Source organism: Protopterus annectens, chromosome 2.part2, assembly GCF_019279795.1.
Source record: "Protopterus annectens isolate FY-2018-M chromosome 2.part2, PAN1.0, whole genome shotgun sequence".
NCBI lineage: Eukaryota > Metazoa > Chordata > Ceratodontiformes > Protopteridae > Protopterus > Protopterus annectens.
Genome location: NC_056730.1, coordinates 357,662,437 through 357,683,693, shown reverse-complemented (window position 1 = coordinate 357,683,693; position 21,257 = coordinate 357,662,437).

Sequence of the window (21,257 nt, the reverse complement as noted above, 5' to 3'; positions counted from 1 at the left end):
GCAGGAAGGGTGTAGGGAAGGTCCATAGCTGTCCATTTCTTCTACAGCAACAGCTGTGCATATACACTGAATTTGGAGGTAGATATGGATACTCAAACCCCTCGGTGGGGGTGAGGACAACAATAATTTGTTGTGATGCCAATTAGACTGGATTACTTGTGTCCAGTGGACACGTGTGTGAAATGGACAGCTATGTATGGGGTGAGATTTTTTGTGGGAACAGAATGCCCTTTTTTTAGGTGAGAGTGGGATGTTGGGGAGAGGTAGTAGGTATATTCGAGGAGGTAGGTTGGGTAGGTTAACAGACAAGACAAACAAGCTGCATACAGGGGCAGTATATGGCACATGTTGGGCCAATACCCTAGTACCTACCTATGAACCTATGTGGGGGTAAACACCTTGGATGGGGTGGGGTGTTTGGAAGTCACAAGCCCATGAGCCCACAAATGGAAACAGTGAGACTGGGGTTCCCACTCATGAGCAGTCACCACTGCACCTTCACGGCCCCAAAGATGGCTGTGCTGGGGACTGGGTAGGAGGGGCAGGCTTACCCTCTAATTGCACCATGCAGCCACAAGCTGGCATAGCTGGTCTTGAAACTCCCTGTCGAGTTCCCTATGCACCATGGTCCTGACCTGATGGCAGGTGACAGGTCTCTCTCTGCCCCCACTCCCGGGGGGGCCAAGCCCCATCCCCTGCAGTGGTTCCACCCGAAGGTGGTGCAGGGCCAATGGAGGAGGAGGTCCCAGGCTGAGTCCCAGATGTGCTGGTGCCCGGTGTCATGGGAATAACTATGCATACTGTTATAACTAATCCTGAATGCTGTTGACTATGACTAACTCCAGCCATTCTGCCTATAGTAGGGAGCTGCAACCAGTTATGGGAATTATTGGCACCTGTGGGTTTTAAATATGCCTGATTTCTCACATTTTCCTGTGATTTGATGGTTTTGAAAAGGCTAAGCTATGCGCACACCTGCTTACCTAATGTTGGGTTTGATTAAAGGGGCATACCACTGGGCAGATTGAGTTAGCTGGCATACACATTGCTTACACCATGTAGGCTGAACTGTGCAATGCTTAGCATTGCTTAATATCTAATTAGCATTATATTTTCCTTTTGACATTGATTTATTATTTGTTACATGTTATATCTGTGTCTGGTATCTGTTATTCATGTATACGTGCACTGCATGGGGTGTTGGGGACTTCAACACTTTATTAAAATAACGCCTCACATCTGGCCTTACTGCAGTTCTCCAGTTCACATATTTATGTTATGTAGCAGGTTATACAATATCACACTGTAAACCGATTCATCTACATGTTCAGTTTGATTTTCCTATGGTGTGGATTTGTTTCTTGACACCTCACTCTTATGTACTGCTATGATGGCTTAGTGGTTAACTACTGTGACTGTAGTGTACAGGGTCCTGAGTTCAAGACTTGCAGAGGCTATTTATTTTGTTGCTGGGCAGAACACGGGCCATTGAATACAGAGTGATTAAGGTACTTTAAAGCAGTTGTAAGTAGGTGTGCGCATGTTTGCATGGAGCTAAGCACTGCTAACTTCCGGTTAGACTTTCTTATACTCAGTTAGCTTCCATATTGCTTAATCTGTGTAGGCAGTGCTTACCCCATGCAGATGCATTTAAACATGCTTACTAGTGCTTACATATGCTTACTATTGCTTATTTGTGCTTAAACCTGTTTACTAGTGCCTTATTCATTATGACACTGACACTTCACATGTGCATTTCCTGCAGTACTCCAGTTCATAAATATATGTTATTTAGTGGGTTTTGCAAAAAAACGTCCACGGTGGTACAGCAGTAGCATTGTTGCCTCACAGCAAGAGGTTCTTCTGTTCAATTCTTGGCAGGAGTGCGGGGAGTGCCTTCTGTGTGGAGTCTGCATGTCCTCCCAGTAGTTGGATGGGCGTTCAAAAGACATGTGTAAATGGGCGTGCCTTGGTTGAACATCGAGCTGGCACCTCGGTGGTCGTGAAAATCTACTGCCAATCATTAGCGGACCGGAGTTCCGCTGTGGCGACCCCTAACTGGGAAAAGCCAAAAGACAACACCAAGTGGGTTTTGCAAAAACAAAAATTGGTTATAACGTGCTTTGCCCTGTAAAATAGACTGTTCTGTAGTGGGAGTCGAACCAAGAATTCCTGCTCATTAGGCAAATCCTCTGCCCATTACACTATTACTGTGTTGCTTCATTTGCATATATATGCCTTGTATCCTCTTCAGACTTTTAAGCTGCTTTAACTGTAGCTTAATGATGGGCACACCTGTGCCTACAGTTAGCTGTACTCGGATTAAAAAAAAAATAAAAGGGTTTCTTCATTTACATTTTCAATACTGTTGCTGTTGTACACATGGGGGACTGTTGGTGGGATATGCAAACACCTATGAGCGATCTCGCTCATTTCTTAACACCTTCTGCTGTTCTACATTGCAGGAGCATGTTTATTCTGAGAGCTCTGCTCTCAGACATGCCCCCTGCACTCGTACACACTCTATGTAAGCCTGGGAGCTCGGGCAGTGTGCCTTCATCATTATGCATGGTGCACTGCCATCCTGCTCCTACACCGGCACTTCCATGCAGGGGTAAGTTAGTCCTGCATGGAAGATTAACGGGATTGTCATTTTGGAGTACATTGATTATTTTTTGAAGAGTGCAGAGTTTCTGAATGGAATTACAGCCTTTTTAAGATTTACTTTTAGCTATAATTATGTTAAACTTGATTATTTGGACAGTCCATTGGTAAGGACAGGTTAAATCAAATGTTCATATCCATGATTTTTCTCTAACAAACTTTTTCTGATTCATTCTTGCACTTTGACAGCTGTAACTGTTATTCTCAAAAGAGAAGTATAGTTAAGGGACAACTGATGCTGCTATCAAAGTTGATTAGTGATGATGGCATATTCAGAAATTAAGTGGGAAAGATGGGTGATATGTTCTGTGCCAGGAACTGCCCCCAATCCTTATTCAATAATATTAACTCTTTACAACCAAGTGTGCCTCCAGTTGTTTCTGCAATTACCTCCTACTGATAACTCTAGGCATCAAATATTGCTTGTTCATATTCACATTAATAATTCCAAAACCATACTACACAGGCAAGGTGATAGGATGCCCAGGTTCATGTCATTCTGACTCTGTGAGGGTTGTTTATGTGGCTACTTATGTTTCATGCTCGGTCTTCTATGTAGTTTAGACAAACAGAAGGCTTAAAGATAGAATTTATGAGCATATGTATGACATTAAGATTGTAAAAAACACTAACTCTGTTTATTTAGGCATTCTTCAATATGTAAGAATTTCAAGATATTTACTTTTGTGTAATTGACATAAGGAGTGAGAGAGAGGGAGACATAGACAATGTATTACAGCAGAGAGAGAGAGAAAGAGATGATCTGGCAATTGCATTCTAATGATTATCATTAACCTGGCATCATTGATAGTATCTCTGTTTTAAGTATATTAAAACAAAAAGCCACGGCTGTTTGATTTTGTTAGATGCAGCCGCATAATTATTGAATTTTAGGTCAAATCATTTTTATTTTTTTTATTTTTGATTACATTCATTGTTTGAAGTATATATATATATATATATATATATATATATATATATATATATATATATATATATATATATATATATATATATATATATATGTTTTTACATATTTACTTTTATGAACTGTGTTTTTTTGTTGAAAGTATATATATATTTTTGGTGGTTTTGTCTTTAATTAAACCTGGAAGAAATGTACTTTAAATGGAACCTGGTTTGTGATTGGTTAAGAAAGAAATGAAATAGTTTGGAACAGGCTGTGTTTTTAACAGTGATAAAGTCTCAGTGCTTTAGTTTATTAAAGTTTTATTAATGGAATTCGGCTTGCTGCAGCTTCAATTCTTTTCTTAGTTTGACATATTAAAATTCCTTCTGTTTATTGGATAAACACCCTACTTTCCACATCATACAACAGTAACATATGGTCATCTGTGAACAAATTTTTGAATCATTTTCATCCCTGTTCCTGTCAGATATCAGCTGTCCCACAGTCAACGAGGCAACCTTTCCCCAACAGAGTGAGTGACACTCATAGGAAAGTATTATCCAAGCATCCATCAAGGGTTTTGTTAGACATGACCCTCAACTCTCTTCATGGCAGCTGCATATATACTGAAAGATGCAAAAGTATGAAATGTTTTCCCCTTAGGATGTATACATTTTCACAGAAGTCCTGTGAAGGATTACACATACATGACTTGACAGGGACCATGTACACATCCTGACTACTGCTGCATGCAAGCCATTATTCTTCCAACAGGTGTCTGCATTACAGCAAATCAAACCACAAAGCATCACCCAAAAGGGATAAGTTGACATCTGCAACTCACTTTCATCTTTCCCTGATTGGCATCTCTGGCACCCAAGTCACTAATTGAATTTGGGTCATAGTCAGAGTGTTGCCCTTTTACAATATGAAGCCAATACATTTCTGAACAAGGTTAGTTTTCTTAGAGATCCCACCCATTATCAGGTCTCCAACTACAATAATTTATGACTCTATTGCACAAAAACCTTAATAGAAAAAGAAAAGTAGAAAAGTGGACAGTAATGTCTATTGCATACCGCTCCAAATATTTACCAAAGAAGATGTACTTTTATTAATTACAACACACAAAGGCAGCTGCTTGCATAATGTTTTAACTCCATTAACAAAATATACTCCCAGCCCCGTACCTAAGATAATCTTTAGTCTGGGTGTCAAATTCTTTTAAATATCAAAGAGGATCTCTTCCCCTTGATAAAACCAGCTTGCTCCTCATTTACCAACTTTTTAATATTTTTTAACACCATTCATAGGTTCATAGGTAGATACTAGGCATTTATAAGCCTAGCCATAGTGTTTTTGGCTTCCGCCTCCCTATTAGATTAGCCTACTGTGCCTCTGTAAAGTAGGTCACAGAAGGTACCCTTTTAAGATTAGTTTACTGTGCCTCTGTCTAGCAGGGACACAGGAGAGATCCCAGGGGTGATTTTGCGATTTCCCATCCACGCATCCAAATTTCGCTTGAAGAGGGTCAGCGAGGTGCTATGTCTAACATGAATTGGGATTCTATTCCAGAGTGAGGGAAGCCTCTGGGAAATGAATCTGTCCCTCCAGCATGTCCTATTTATTTTTGTGCTGAGGTTTAGGTCCCTGGAGCATGTAGCTCTAAGAGACTTGGATTTTTTGAACTGGAGCATGTCCATTAATTCTGGGTTTGACATGGCTTTGTATGTCAGGCATAGATCGCCTCTGAGTAGGTGGTAAGCAACTGAGTAGAGCTGGAGTTTCTTTAGTCGAGCTGCATAGGACATCTGTTTGTAGCCCATGATCCTCTTGGTGAGGTACTTTTGGGGTCTCTCCAGTTGCTGCAGGTGTTGGGTAAGGTACATCCCAAAAGGGGCATTGTATTCAATTTTGGGCCTCATGAGTGATGAGTAGAGGGGCACAATGACCTCTCTTGATCTAGATGCGAACCCTTTCATGATAAGGTGGGCTATATAGAAGGTCTTTCTAACCACTTTGGCAATGTGATTATCAAAGGAGAGATTACTATCTACGTTGGTCACCAAATCTTTAATTACTTCTTCCGTACTTAATGGATTACCACCTAGGTGGTAATTTGTGGGCACCTTGTTTTTCCCAAAGGGGATGACTATGCACTTTTTAGCCTTTAGCTTGAGGCCGTGGCTCTGGCACCAAGCATCCGTCTCTGTGAGACCCTTTTGGAGGATGCTTGTGTCAGCTGGAGATTTGATTATGGCCCTCAGTTTGTAGTCATCTGCAAACTTTGTCAGCCATAATCCCCCCGTGTTAGTCTGAACCTCAGAGAAGTATATACCGAACAAGAGAGGTCCCAGAACTGAGCCCTGTGAGACGCCACTTGTAACTGGTTTGGATTCGGACATGGCACCTGCGATTCTGACCATGTGGGTTCTATCTCTGAGCCAGTTTGCAACCCATCTTGTGATATAGGGGTTGATATTTAAGCTGGTAAGCTTATTTATGATGCCCGAGTGGGGTATTGTGTCAAAGGCTTTTGCGAGGTCCAGGTAGGCTGTGTGGACTACCTTGCCCTCATCTATGGCTTTGGTAACTGTTTCAAAGAAATCAACTAGGTTTAAGAGGCAAGATCTGCCCTTAACAAAGCCGAATTGGGTAGGGTCCAGTGTCTGGAGGCTTCCAATGTCTTTGTTTATGAGTTCCATGATAATATGCTCCATAGCTTTACAGACCAGACCAGTCAGGCTTATGGAGCGATAGTTTCCGGGATCCGTTGTGGGACCACTGTAGCTGTACGCCATTCTTTGGGTACATATCCTGTAGTAAGCTAAGTTTGAACAGTGACTTAATGTGAGGGTTCAGTTCTTCTTGGAGCTCATGTAAGACACAGCCTGGGACACCGTCCGGTCCCATAGATGCTGTGTTTTTGCTTTGGAGAGGGCAGCTTTCACCTGTGCATCTGTGATGTAAGGGAGGTTACATTCAGTTGGGATAGGCGTTTGCTCCTTTGGGGGGAAGGGGGGAGAAGTTTGCGCTGAATCTGTCTGCCAGAATGTTGGCTATGTCTGTAGGTTCGGTATATTTTGTACCATTATGCAACAATTCAGAGCATATCTGGGAGTTTCTGCCCATGTTCCTGACATAACTAAAGAAGGCCTTGTGATTATCTTTAGTGTCTAGGGCAATTTTTCTTTCAAAACTGGCCTTTGATGATTTTATGAGGGATCGAAGTTTCTTGCTAATACTGATCAGAGATGCCTTCCCTTTTTGGGATTTTGCTCTGTCATGTAGTAGCTTCCTCCTTCTGTTGTATAGTTTATTTATGGCCAGAGTCCACCAGACCGGTCTCCTGTTTTCGGAGGAGTGAGTCTTGGTTTTATTTGGGATAGCACGATCCATGCATTCCTGCAGGTGCTCATAGAATGCATTTGTAAAGGATTCTGCGGATTGGGCTGTATTATCCTCTGGCCCAGGGGCTTTGAAGGATTCCACCTCAGTCTTGAGAAGTGCAAAGCTGGCTTTTGAGAAATTCTTTACAGTGATTTCCTTGGCTGGGGGTGGGGACGGGATATGGATGTCCAGGGAAATTTGTTTATGGTCTGATCTTACCAATGAGGGGTTTACCTCTGGTGTGGAACATAGAGTCCCCATGTTGGTGATGACCAGGTCCAATATGTTGTTCCCTCTTGTGGGAGTGGTGACCAGTTGTTCCATTGCGTTAGAGTTTATAAATTCAAGGAACCGTTGGGAGAGGGTGTTTGGGCTTGAGTAGTTTTCCCAGTCAATGTTTGGGTAGTTGAAGTCACCCAATAACATAGTGTTTGGAGAGACCTTCATATTCTCCAGTGTTCTCAGGAATGCCAAGTGGGGTTCCTGTAATAGGGAGGGTGTTCTGTAGCAGGCTACAAACTGAAAGGCAGTTTTGCCCGCTGTTAGTTGCACATGGATGGTTTCCGATGCTTCGTGTAGTGCCACTAACCTGGAGGTGTAGGTATCTTTGATGAATATAGATACTCCCCCTCTTTTTGTGCTTCAGTCCGCATTTTGGGGCCAAAATGCATGGTATGAGTTATAACCTGGTAGTGCTGAGCTTTGAACCAGGTTTCTGTTACTGCACAGACATCGATTTTCTCCATACTGAGGACAGTCTTGAGCATGTGCATCTTGAGGTTTAGACTTCTGGCATTGAGTAGCATTACCTTTAGTTTTTTTTTATCTTTGGGTTGTCTATGGAGGTGGGTTTGTCCTTTGAGCCTTGCCTAAAAAAGGCACTATGGGGGTGGCAAGAGCCCTGGCCAGTATATGAAAGCCTAAGGGTGACAGGTGCAAGCCATCCCTAGCGAAGCAACGTGGCTTGTCGAGCATGTCATCCCAGGCTGACAGACACTGGATCCCCTTTGAATGACACCAATACTTTAGCCAATTGTTGAAACTGATCATTTTGTCTTTATACTGTGGCATCATTCTTGGTGAGGGCAAGATGCTACTCAAGGTCAGGGACATACCTGCCTGGGCTACATGGTCAGAGAGCTCCTCTATGTCTCTTTTCATGTAGTCCAGGGAGGTACGTCTCAGGTCATTCACACCAGCATTGACAATGACTGAGTCATACTTGTACTTGCTTTGGAATGACCTGAGTGCTTGCGTTATGTGGCGGATCCTGGCACCCGACAGGCAGCTTACAGTGACCTTCTCCTTGTTCAGTCTGGTGAGTGGGACGTCAGTGTGCCGGACAATAGAGTCCCCTATAACAAGTGTATTTGGTGTGTTGTTTGGCCTTATGGGCTGTGACTGTGAGGCACACTGATTTTGTGAGATATGTGATTTGTGGGTATTGTTGACGGGTGGCTGTTGCTTGGATATCTGCTTAGGAGGTCTTTGCTGTTTAGGAAGATTTTTTATTTAGAGCCTCCGAGTATGTTTTTGTGTGTTTATGTGTTGCGTATGCAGATGCAATAGGTCTGTGTGAGACTGGATTTGTGGTGTGGGTGGTTACCTTTTCCTCCTGACTGACTGTGCCAGTCTTTGGTTGAGAGAGCTCTGCCTCCAGTCTGGCTGTGTAACTGCATCTCTCACATGTATTAGAGTTTGTTGGAAGGAGGAGAGGGTTGTCTGTGTACATAAGGCAATTGTAACATTGCCTCAAAATTCCCAGATTCACCAGCTGGACTGGAGAGTAACCTTGAAACTGACCCTTGGACATGCCAGATTAGTATAGTGAACTGTTATTTTTTTTTACTGATCAGATTAGGGAAGGGAACTGATTTTTCACTTGATCAGGAAGGACCAGTCAGGAGTCTAATACTTATGAGAAGTCAAGGAGGGTGTAGTGCTTTAGTTAGTTAGTGTTTCTTTATAAGAGCTGAGCAAGTGCAGGGCTTTAGAAAGAGAATAGAGTGATTACTTTGAGAGTTTGAACAGTTCTAAGGGAAAAAGTGAAGAGTAGACTTTGTGGAGCCTGGAATAGTTTAAACCTGTTTAGTCGGCGCTGCCAACGCTGCTCAGTGCGCAAAACCACGCAAAAAGAGAGTTGTAGGGTTTTAAGAGAGAGAGAGATCAAGGAGTTTAGAATTGACCCAAAATGGCCAATAAAACTACAGCTTCTAGGTAGCAACCACTCCTCCAGGGACAGGCAGGCTGTTCAGTGTTAAGCACTCCCACTGGTGAACACAGAGACTTCCCTTTAGCCGAAGACTTTTTTTTTTTTTTTTTTTTTCTTTTTGTTGTAGTTTAAAGGTAGCAGAGATACACAAGCAGCAAAATAATCACAACAGTGCAATAAATGACCCCACACTTGAGTGCTAGGCCAAAATCAGGCAAAATGCAGATTTTAGAGAAAAAAAAATTTTTAAATTAAACGCAACACAGGAAATGCAGTAAACAGGCTCTAGATGTGTTCCAAGTACTGTTACTGTTACAGATATAAACTTTAGCAAGCCAGAAAATGCCAAAAAGTAGGCGGCAAAGCAGTAAAACTTAACAAAAAATCAGAAGAAATACTTAAAATCACAAAAGTGGCTCCTTTTCTTCTCTCAGCGTTTTCTCCTCTTGGTAGGTGCTTCAGCAACAACTAGCAAGCCTGAAAAGATGCCAAAACCATGAGGCAGCCTGGTTTTAAGAGAGAGAGATCAAGGAGTTTAGAATTGACCCAAAATGGCCAATAAAACTACAGCTTCTAGGTAGTAACCACTCCTCCAGGGACAGACAGGCTGTTCAGTATTAACCACTCCCACTGGTGAACACAGAGACTTCCCTTTAGCCGAAGCAAGCACTGGCCTTCTAGAAACGTCCAAACAGTTCAGAAGAGCAAATCTGTAACTGAACTTTCTTAACTTTCAGAAAGTGGGAAAAAAGCAAGATTTTTTTTTTGTTTTTTTTTCTTTTTGTTGTAGTTTAAAGGTAGCAGAGATACACAAGCAGCAAAATAATCACAACAGTGCAATAAATGACCCCACACTTGAGTGCTAGGCCATAATCAGGTAAAATGCAGTTTTTAGAGAAAAAAAACAATTTTAAATTAACTGCAACACAGGAAATGCAGTAAACAGGCTCTAGATGTGTTCCAAGTACTGTTACTATTACAGATATAAACATTAGCAAGCCGGAAAATGCCAAAAAGTAGGCGACAAAGCAGTAAAACTTAACAAAAATCAGAAGAAGATACTTAAAATCACAAAAGTGGCTCCTTTTCTTCTCTCAGCATTTTCTCCTCTTGGTAGGTGCTTCAGCAATAACTAGCAAGCCTGAAAAGATGCCAAAACCACTAGGCAGCCTGGTTTTAAGAGAAACAGATCAAGGAGTTTAGAATTGACCCAAAATGGCCAATAAAACTACAGCTTCTAGGTAGTAACCACTCCTCCAGGGACAGGCAGGCTGTTCAGTGTTAACCACTCCCACTGGTGAACACAGAGACTTCCCTTTAGCCCAAGCAAGCACTGGTCTGCTAGAAACTTCCAAACAGTTCAGAACAGCAAATCTGTAACTGAACTTTCTTAACTTTCAAAAAGTTTGCATTATTGAATTCCACTTGTGACATGGGCGCATTTACATTTATATAAAAGTAATCAAACTGTATTAACAAGTTAAAATTAACAAACATTGGGCCGGATTCACGAAGGCTTGCACGGAGTCTAAGAGTAGTGTAAAACTCCATGCAGCCTTTGCGATCCAGGAACAGCCCAAAGTCCGTGTAAGAGACAAGCTAAAACGGCTCTTACACGGAGTGGGCGTGGATAAGCTAATCACCTCACTTGCAGCCGAATAGCATGCAAATGAGGATGATTAGCGATCCAGGAAGCCCAGAACAGCCCGTGTAAGACCCGTTTTAGCTGCAGAAATGTACTCAGTTGACAACTGAGTACGTTTCTGCAAAAACTGCAATGGAGCCATGTCAGCTCCAAATAAAGGGTGCATATGTGTCAGGCAGCATGCCAATGGCCAAATATGTGGCCATTGGCAAAGTAACCTGATGCAAATATATTAAAAATATAATTTTTTTTTCGGCAATTGCCGATGTTTAAACCCAGCGCAGCCCCACGCAAACGGGCTGCACTGTATAAAACATAAAAACGAAGGTTATAAACCCACAAATGTGGGTTTTATGCAATACATGGAATGTCAATGCAAGGACCAGCAGACCAAAACCAACATGGCCACCGTGTAGTGGTTGCTAAGGGAGGAAGCTGAGTCTAAGACATGTAACGAAGCATTAGTAGGCAATCTGATGCAAATGAGTGTTAGGATACTGAATTCCACTGTCACATAGCAAATGAGCACAGTCTGAGTAGTGTAAGAGTTACAGAAGGGGGAGGAACAGAGTAGGAGATAGGTGACATCACAGGGGGGAATGGTAGAAAGAAATGCAGTTCATTGGAGGTCAGAGTTACATGACAGATGTCAGACAGATATCATGAAAAGAGGTGTGCCACTAAATAAGCATGAGAAAGTCAAGAAATGGAAGGTGTACACTGTTGCCTACACCAAAGTTTCTTGCTGGGCGTGCATGCACACGTGTGCGCGCCATGAAGCGCGAGTAAGGCAGTGTGCGTGCGTGTAAGGCAGACTGAGCATGTGGGAGCGTGTTGGGAGATGTTTAACACTGTTTGCGCGGGTGTGCACGCGTTTTAATCCGAAAAAGCAGATTCTGAACCGTGTAAGCATGTGTGCGCGTGTGTAAGCCACTGTGAGTGTGTTTCTGCTGGTTTGCACACGGCTCCTCCCTGAGGAAACAGAGAGGAAAAAGGAAGCAACAGATTTAGTAGGAAGCTAGCAGGGAATACTGCTGGAGCTAGCAGGTGAACACAATTAGAAGCAGGCAATTACACAGGCAGAAAAGTAGCCCAGCCCTGCACTTAAAACTCTGCAAACAGCATTGCAGGATGTTTCTCTCAAGAGACACTGCAAGACAGGAGTTAAGTTATTAGAAGTGAAAACTGAAAAAGCTGAACTCAGAGCAGAAATGTTAGGGGCTGCCATAGCTGTCATAATGAGACATAGGCGACTTGCTGAGGGTGGTGACAATGCAGATGGTGCCAGACAACCCACAGTGAGGAGACGGAGAAGAGTGTACAGGCCCAGGGTCACCTACCACAGGTTACATGAGCTGGAGATAGTAGAGCGCTATAGAGTGGACAGAGACCTCCCGCAGCAAATAGTGGAGCTGTGCAGGCCACGCCTCACACACAGAACCAACAGAGGGGAACCCATCCCAGTGGAAACCAAGGTATGTGTTGGCCTAAGAATACTAGCAACAGGTACCTTCCAGAGACCAACTGGTGATATGATGGGGATATCGCAGGCATCAGCCTCCAGGGTACTGCACCAGTTCCTGGATGTCATGTCAGCACATGTCAGTGATCATGTATATTTCCCCAATGCCCGTAAGGTATTGGCCAGCAATATGCGTCTCTTCCAGCAAATAGTGGAATACCCTGAGGTAGTGGGTGCAATAATCTGCTAATCTAATAATACTCATCAAAGCACCAGCTGGTGAGCGGGGTAGGGCATACATCAACCGCAAGGGCTTCCCCTCCATCAACTGCCAGGTCATGTGTGATGCCCAGGGCATAATAATGAATGTGTGTGCTGGCTGTCCTGGGAGCTACCATGATTCCCACATCTGGCATTTGACGCAGCTGTACCAGACATTTGCCAATGGGGACATCCCGCACGGATACCTAGTGGGGGATGCAGGTTATGCACTGGAGCCATGGCTGATGACACCGATCAGAAACGCACACACACCTGAACAGAAACGCCATAATGAGGCACACGCACAAACACGTAATGTAATAGAGCGTGTGTTTGGGCTGCTCAAGTCACGGTTCCGGTGTCTGGACACATCTGGTGGAGCCTTGCAGTACACACCAACTACATGTACCCAAATTGTCATGGTATGTGCTATGCTACATAATATGATCTTGCGAAAACAGCTGCAGCAGGACCAGCATAGGGCCGGGCCAAACAGCCCCCCACCATTGCCAAGGCCATCACAGGCAGAGCATGACTCGGAGGAGGAACAACCTGAGCCTGCCCCAGTAGGCAGAAGGAGGCATGCCCAGTATGCCCTGGCCTTGGCAAAGAGGCAATGCATAGCACATACACTGGCTCAGTAGGAACCCTGGGAATGATACCCCTCTCTGACTCACTCATATAGTAACAGGGATGCCTAACATGACACAACCTGCTCTCAAACATGTACAGGGAAGTGTAATATGCGTATCCGACAGAGGCAGCCCTGCAGCACCACCTGAGGCATGAATGCTATGTGTTAAGTAATGTAGCACCATGTACTATATGCACACCTGAGGACCCTGACTAACATCCTACCCTCACCAAGCATCATGCCACAATATGACAATGAGATGATCAAGTGCAATAATTGACTGAAGTATCGCAGTTAGTCAAAGGGGATCCAATGTGTGCCAGTCTGGGATGACATGCTGAGCATGACATGATGCTCCACCTGCTAGGACTGGTGTGCACCTATCAGTGCAGGCCGTTTGGATACTGGCAAAGGCTGTTGTTACCCACAGTCTGCCCTGAATAGGTAAGGCTCAAAACACAAACCTATCTCCATAGGTATCAGAAGGGATAAGAATAAGATAAGGGATAAGTCGAAACAGCAAGATGCATGCAGTCTAAACTCACCCAGTATGGAGAATGTTGATATCTGCGCTGTAACAGAAAACTGAGTCAAGGCTCACAATAGCACACTAACACTACCAGGTTACACCTCATACTGTGCTGTACAGCCTCAAAACATGGAACAAGCTACAAAAGGAGGGTGACTAGCAAGAATTGTCAAGGATAACCACACCCCCATGTTGGTACCACAACAAAAAGCAGCATGGACTAGCCATGGTCAAGTAACAGTGGCTAAAACTGCCCCCCAGTTTATAGCCTGCTACAGACTACTGTCCCAACACCAGGAACTGCACCTGGCCTATGCTGGAATACATGAATATATCAAGTCCTCCAAACCACATTATATTGGGTGACTGAAAATACCCAGACATAGACTGAGAGCATTATACTAGCTCCAACAGTGTAGGACAAAAGTCCATAGAATCCATAACCAAAAGGCCCAGGAACAACGTACCACTCCCACAAGAGGGGTAAGCATACTGGATGTGATAATCAGCAACATGGGTACTGGATGGCAAGATGAGAAGTGTATTGCTCACTGGTAAAACCAGACCATAGAGTAATCACACTGGATATACAAATCCTGACCACAGTCCCTGGCCAGAAAACCACAGTGGAAAACATGTGTAAAGCAATATTTGCACTCCTCCAAACTGATGTGGAATCCATTAAAGGTCCTGTGCAGGTGCAAAATATGGGCCACACCTCAGAACCTGTAATACAGCCATTCCATGAACACTGCCAGGAATGCTTGGATTATGCAATCCTAAATTAAAACAAGACACAATGCCATACACGCAGGCATCTGGCATGGTGGACACCAGCCATAACCAAACCATGCAAGAGAATGAGGAAGCTACTACATGATAGAGCAAACATAAACAATGAAGTAATCACTGATCAGTAGTATGGCAATAAAATCTGTCCACACATACAATCCACTAAGGCCAGCCACAACAAGTTGAATCTGTGAATCCTGAGGCAATGTTACACCTGCCCCAAGTACACAGACAACCCCCAACTCCACCCAAGAAATACAAATATATGTGAGAGATGCAACCATCTATCCAAACTGGAGGCTGAGCTCCCTCAACTCAGTACTCCCAAAACTAGTCAGGAGGAGAAGGTAACCACACACACCACAAACACAGTCCCACATAGACCTATCACAACTGCAAACCAAACACATAAACACAGAAAAACATTCCCGGAGGCACAAATTACAAACACAGCACACCAACAGAGGCCTCTAAAGCAGACACCCAATCAAACAACCTCCAAACATAGCACATGCAACACATAGTACACAAAGCTGGTGTGCCAAACAGTCACAGGCCAGAAGGAGAAACAACATGCCTGATACAGTTGTAATAGGTGACTCCATAGTCAGACACACTGCTGTCCTGCACACCAGACTGAACAAGGGAAAGGGTACAGTAAGCTGCATGTAGGCTGCCACAATATGCCACATAACAGAAGTATGCAGGTCACTCCAAAGCAAGTAGAAATATGATGCAGTCATAGTCCATGCTGGTGTGAATGACCTGAGATGTACCTCCCTAGACTACATGAAAAGAGACATAGATGAGCTCTCCGATTATGTAGTCCAGGCTGGTATAACACTCACCATTTGCAGCATCCTACCCTTACCAAGAATAATGCCACAGTACAAACACGGAATGATCAGTCATAGCAAGTGGCACACTTACTGGTGTCATTCCAAGGGGATCCAATGTCTGTCTGCTTGGGATGTCATGCTTGACAAGCCACACAGCTGTTCTTGGGATGGCTTGCACCTGTTACCCCTGGGCATCTGGATATTGGATAAGGCCTTTGCCACCTCCATAGAGCCTTTTGTAGGCAAGGCTGAAAAGACTGACCCACCACCCTAGAAAACATAAGTGGAAAGAAACATAAGGGTAATGCTGACCAATGCCAGATGTGTAAACCCCAATATGTATGCTCCCAAGGCCATCCTCAGTATGGAGAACATCGATGTCTGTGCAGTGACAGAAACCTGCTGCAAGCCTCCTGACAGCACACCAGCACTACCAGATTATACCACATATCATGTGTCATGGCCCCAAAACCTGGAACAAAACATAAAAGGAGGGTGAGTATCCATATTCAGCACAGACACCCATACGTCCAGGTAACTGACAATGCACAAGGCATTGGAGTCCACCCATGTGCAACTAACTGTAGGCAAGACTGCTGTACAGTCTGTAGCATGCTACAGACCACACTCTCACACACAGGAACCCCACCCAGCCGTCCTGAAGACACTGGACAGTATGAATGTCCCACCAAATACCAAACAAGGTACCACAAATTACCACATAGGTGGTAAACCATTATGTATGGAAGGAATAACCAGGGACCTAGGGACACAAGTGGACAGTAACCTGTTATGTGACACCCACATTGCCAATGTGGCTAGGAAGACTGTCTACATTTGACACCGTATCAGGAAAGGATTCACATCTACGTCAACAGAGTTCATTGTGCCCCTATACTGTTCTCTTATCACACCCATAATCTAGTACAATGTCTCATATGGGATGTACCTTACCTGACACCTGCAGCAGTTAGAAAGACCTCAAAGGTACCTCACCAAGAGGATAAAGGGTCTCAAATATATGTCATATGCTGCCTGGCTGTAGACACCCCAGCTGAATGCAGTCACATACTGCCTACACAGAGGCATTGCATACCTGTTGTAGTAGGCCATGCCCAACACAGGAGTAATGGACATGCTCCACCCCAGAAAACTCAAAGCCATCGGAGCTGTGAGAGTGAGAGATGTCAACCTCAACAAATAATGAAATAGGATGTGCTGGTGGGACAGATACATAATCCAGAGGCTCGCCACATCCTGGACCAGAATCCCACTCCATGTTAGGCAGAGCCCCTCACTGACACTCTTCAACAGGAATCTTGCCAAGTGGATGGATGATTGTAGAGTTACACTGGAGGTCTTCACTGTGTCATGTCCAGACAGAGGCACAGCAAAGCAAATCATAAATGGCCATAATATTCACATAGCAAGGGGTGGCAAAAGCCACACACACTCTGGCTAGGCTAACAAATGCCCTAGGGTGGATAGCCTAGTATGAACCTATGAACCTATGAAGATACAAATTGTACAGGACACTAAGGATAATCCCAAGGCTTTCACAACTGATGGTAGGAACCATGTTGGGAATTCACAGATATGCTCTGAATCACACAAATATCACAAACACACACACATATTGCCAACATACATCCTGACAGGTGCAGTGCAACCCCGAATGCAGAATATCTATCTCAGCAGACTGCTGGCCCCCTGACATTGCAGATGCTGAGGTAACAGCCAGCATCTACAAAGCAAAACACAGCAGCAATGGTATGAGATGGTGTCCTGGGCTTAGTGCAACATGGACTCCAAGATGAATGGAATGCCAAATCACACTACTGCTCAATGTCAGCCTTACCACAGAATATGTACCCAAAGAGCAGTGTACAACAACAGTGGTCCTTCTCAACAAAGGTGTTGCCTGAATGGGTACTGAAAACTACTATCCCAGAATCCTGAGAAGCTCGGTCTGCACAGCTATGGAAAGGATCAGCATGTACCACAGACATAAAGATATTGGGGACCTACTGACACCGGACCCTACCCAGTGTGGCTTTCTTAAGTGCAGATCCTGCCCCTAAACATGTTTGACTCAATTGAAACAGTCATTAAGGTCATTGATGAGGGCAATGTGGTCCACACAGCATAGCTGGACCTTGCAAAGGCTTCTATACAATACCCTACGTGTTCATTATAGATAAGCTCACCAGCTTAAATATAAACCCCTATGTCAGTAGAGGTGTTGCAAACCAGACCAAGGACAGAACAGACATGGCCAGACATGCTGCAGCCATGTCAGACTACAAACCAGATATAACTGGCATCCCACAAGGCTTGGTCCTGGGATCTCCCTCGTCTGGCATATATGTCCCATAGGTACAGGCAAACATGGAAGGACTGTGTCCAAACATGTTTGCAGAGGACTACAAACTGCTCACCACATATGATCCATCAGCTGACACAAGCATCCCACAAAAGGGCCACATAGAAACAGACAACTGGTGCCATAGCCATGTCAGCAAGCTAATTGCAGAAAAGTGTATAGTCAACCCCCGTGGATATACAGTAAGTGCCCACCAATTACCACATAGGTGTTAACCCATTATGTAGTTAACATGTAATGAGAGACCTGGGGACACAAGGTGATAGATATCCTGCATTGGACAAACATGTGCTGTAGTGTTTACAGAAACATACCATATACCCACCTAATCATGAAGGTTGTCAGATCTAGATAAGGGGAGGTCATTGTGGCACTGCAGTCATCCTTCATCAGCAGTACAATTGACTACAATAGCCCCTGTGGGATGTACCTCAGCAGACACCTCCATCAACCTTAAAGTCCCCAACAGTACCTCACCAGGAGCATCAAAGAGCTTGCACAGATGCCATGTGTTGCTGGTATCAATAAACATGCTGCACCTTCTACAATCTGAATGGCAGTGAGCTATGCACATGAGAGACCTGAACCCCAGCACTAACTTACATAGGACAAGCTGTACTGCATGATCCATAACACAGAAGCCACCCCCACCCATGAGTGAACTCCCAGTACAGGCTACCCATAGAGTCACTTATCAATCTTCCTCAATAGGAATCTTGATGAGTGGATGGGAGATGGTAGCTTTATCCTGGGTATCACTGTCATGTCACAGGTAGACAGAGGCACAGTATACTAACCATGACATATGTCATGGCAAACTCCACTTACAATGTGTGTTGAAGGACAAACACACTCTCCAACTAGCATTAGACATGGACTAGGGTACATCGCTAGTGTTTGCAAATGTACACCTATGTTGTGGAATACACTACCAATGTTGGACAAGCCTGGTTTAAGTAGTTCATATCTGAACAGAATGCAACATGGTCAGATGTACACAACTGGCCCCTAACCAGGCTGTTGTGCTCACTATCAAAATGTAAAGCAGTAATAGCACTAAAGCCCAGGATACTGTCCACCACAGTCAAAGTACTACCAGCACACTATACAGTACTACAGTGTTAGGTCAGTGTGAAAGGATGTTGACAACTGTATGCAAAGTATCCCATGCTAACACTGCAGGCACAGTATAATCCTGTTGTGGTCACACACAAAGCAGTTGTACAGTAACTACACAACATGACACACAACACACAACCATAAACGGATGATATTTGTTGAAGTTCACACTCATCCACAAATGTGGTGGGCTGCAGAGTCCAACATATGGAATGCTCACACTGGGCATGCTCACACACTTTGATAAATGAGACATATGTCAGACAACATGCCATGGGAAGGCTGAACTGGGCATGCTCACACACTTAGGCCAAATCTCAGTTTAGCAGTTGGACACACATATCTGGTATTTTTATGTGTTATTCCAGGAACCAACCACATTACAGCAGTCTGCCCATTGCACACAGTTAAATGACTACAGAGACATACGTGATATAGTGGATCCCTCCCATATGCAAACATCTTCCACAGATGCGCAAGTTGTTCATACAAACAGGGAATGCTATGGCAATAAAGATGTGCAAACAGTCTATCAGCAACAAATAATGTGCATTTGACAATTAAACATATGGGTGTAGAGGTCAACACTAGGCAGTTTGCCCTAGGGCATGACAGCTTAGCCAGAGTGTGCTTTGGTGTCTGCCTCCCCACAGGATGCACATTCCCCTTTCTAAACACTGATGATGTCAGCACCCTAAAAGTACAGCAGGAGAAAAGAAACCTCCCAGTAATGCGAATAGCGCGCTCTGCTAATGTGTCCGTCACAAGTGTCATAACATAGTTAGGTAGGGGTTTGAATCCTGCAAATGCTCAGTGTGCGTGTGTGAGTGAGTGGGGTTGGTGTGTGTGTAAGCCTGTGGGAGAGAAATGTCCCTTTTGGCAACTAGGAAAACACACTACAGGATGCACATTTCCCTTTCTAAACACTGATGATGTCAGCACCCTATAAGTGCAGCAAGAAAAGGAAAACCTCCCAGTAATGCGAATAGCGCGCTCCGCTAATGCATCCGTCTCAAGTGTCATAATATAGTTAGGTAGGGGTTTGAATCCTGCGAATGGCAAGTGTGTGTGTTTGGCTGAGGGGGGTTAGTGTGTGTATAATTGTGTGTGAGGAGAATGTCCCTTTTGGCAACTAGGAGAACAGACTACAGGATGCACATTTCCCTTTCTAAACGCTGATGATGTCAGCACCCTATAAGTACAGCAAGAGAAGGGAACCTCCCAATAATGCGAATAGCACACTCTGCTAATGTGTCCGTCTCGAGTGTCATAACATAGTCAGATAGCGGTTTGAATCCTGCAATTGGCAAGTTTGTGTTTTTGGCTGAGGGGGGTTAGTGTGTGTGAGGAAAATGTCCCTTTTGGCAACTAGGTGAACAGACTACAGGATGCACATTTCCCTTTCTAAACCCTGATGATGTCAGTACCCTATAAGTACAGCAAGAGAAGAGAAACCTCCCAGTAATGCGAATAGCACACTCTGCTAATGTGTCCGTCTCGAGTGTCATAACATAGTCAGATAGGGGTTTGAATCCTGCAAATGGCAAGTGTGTGTTTTTGGCTGAGGGGGGTTTGTGTGTGTGAAGAAAATGTCCCTTTTGACAACTAGTTGAACAGACTACAGGATGCACATTTCCCTTTCTAAACACTGATGATGTCAGCACCCTATAAGTACAGCAAGAGAAGGGAAACCTCCCAGTAATGCGAATAGCGCGCTCCGCTAATGCGTCAGTCTCAAGTGTCATAATATAGTTAGATAGGGGTTTGAATCCTGCAAATGGCAAGTGTGTGTGTTTGGCTGAGGGGGGTTAGTGTGTGTATAATTGTGTGTGAGGGGAATGTCCCTTTTGGCAACTAGTAGAACAGACTACAGGATGCACATTTCCCTTTCTAAACACTGATGATGTCAGCACCCTATAAGTACAGCAAGAGAAGGGAAACCTCCAAGTAATGCGAATAGCACACTCTGCTAATGTGTCCGTCTCGAGTGTCATAACATAGTCAGATAGGGGTTTGAATCCTGCAATTGGCAAGTGTGTGTTTTTGGCTGAGGGGGGTTAGTGTGTGTGAGGAAAATGTCCCTTTTGGCAACTAGGTGAACAGACTACAGGATGCACATTTCCCTTTCTAAACACTGCTCAGCTGAAGGCCATGGCTCTGGCACAAGTTGTCTGTTTCTATGATGCCCCTTTGGAAGATGCTTGTGTCGGCTGGAGAGTCGATTATGGTGGCCAGTTCGCAGTCATCTGCATATTTGGTCAGCCACAGTCCGTCCGTGTTGGCCTGTACCTCCAATAAATATATACCAAACAAGAGAGGTCCCAGGACTGAGCCTTGTGGGACACAACTCGTAACTGGTTTGGAGTCTGGCATGACTCCAGCAATTCTAACCATGTGGGTTCTGTCCTTGAGCCACT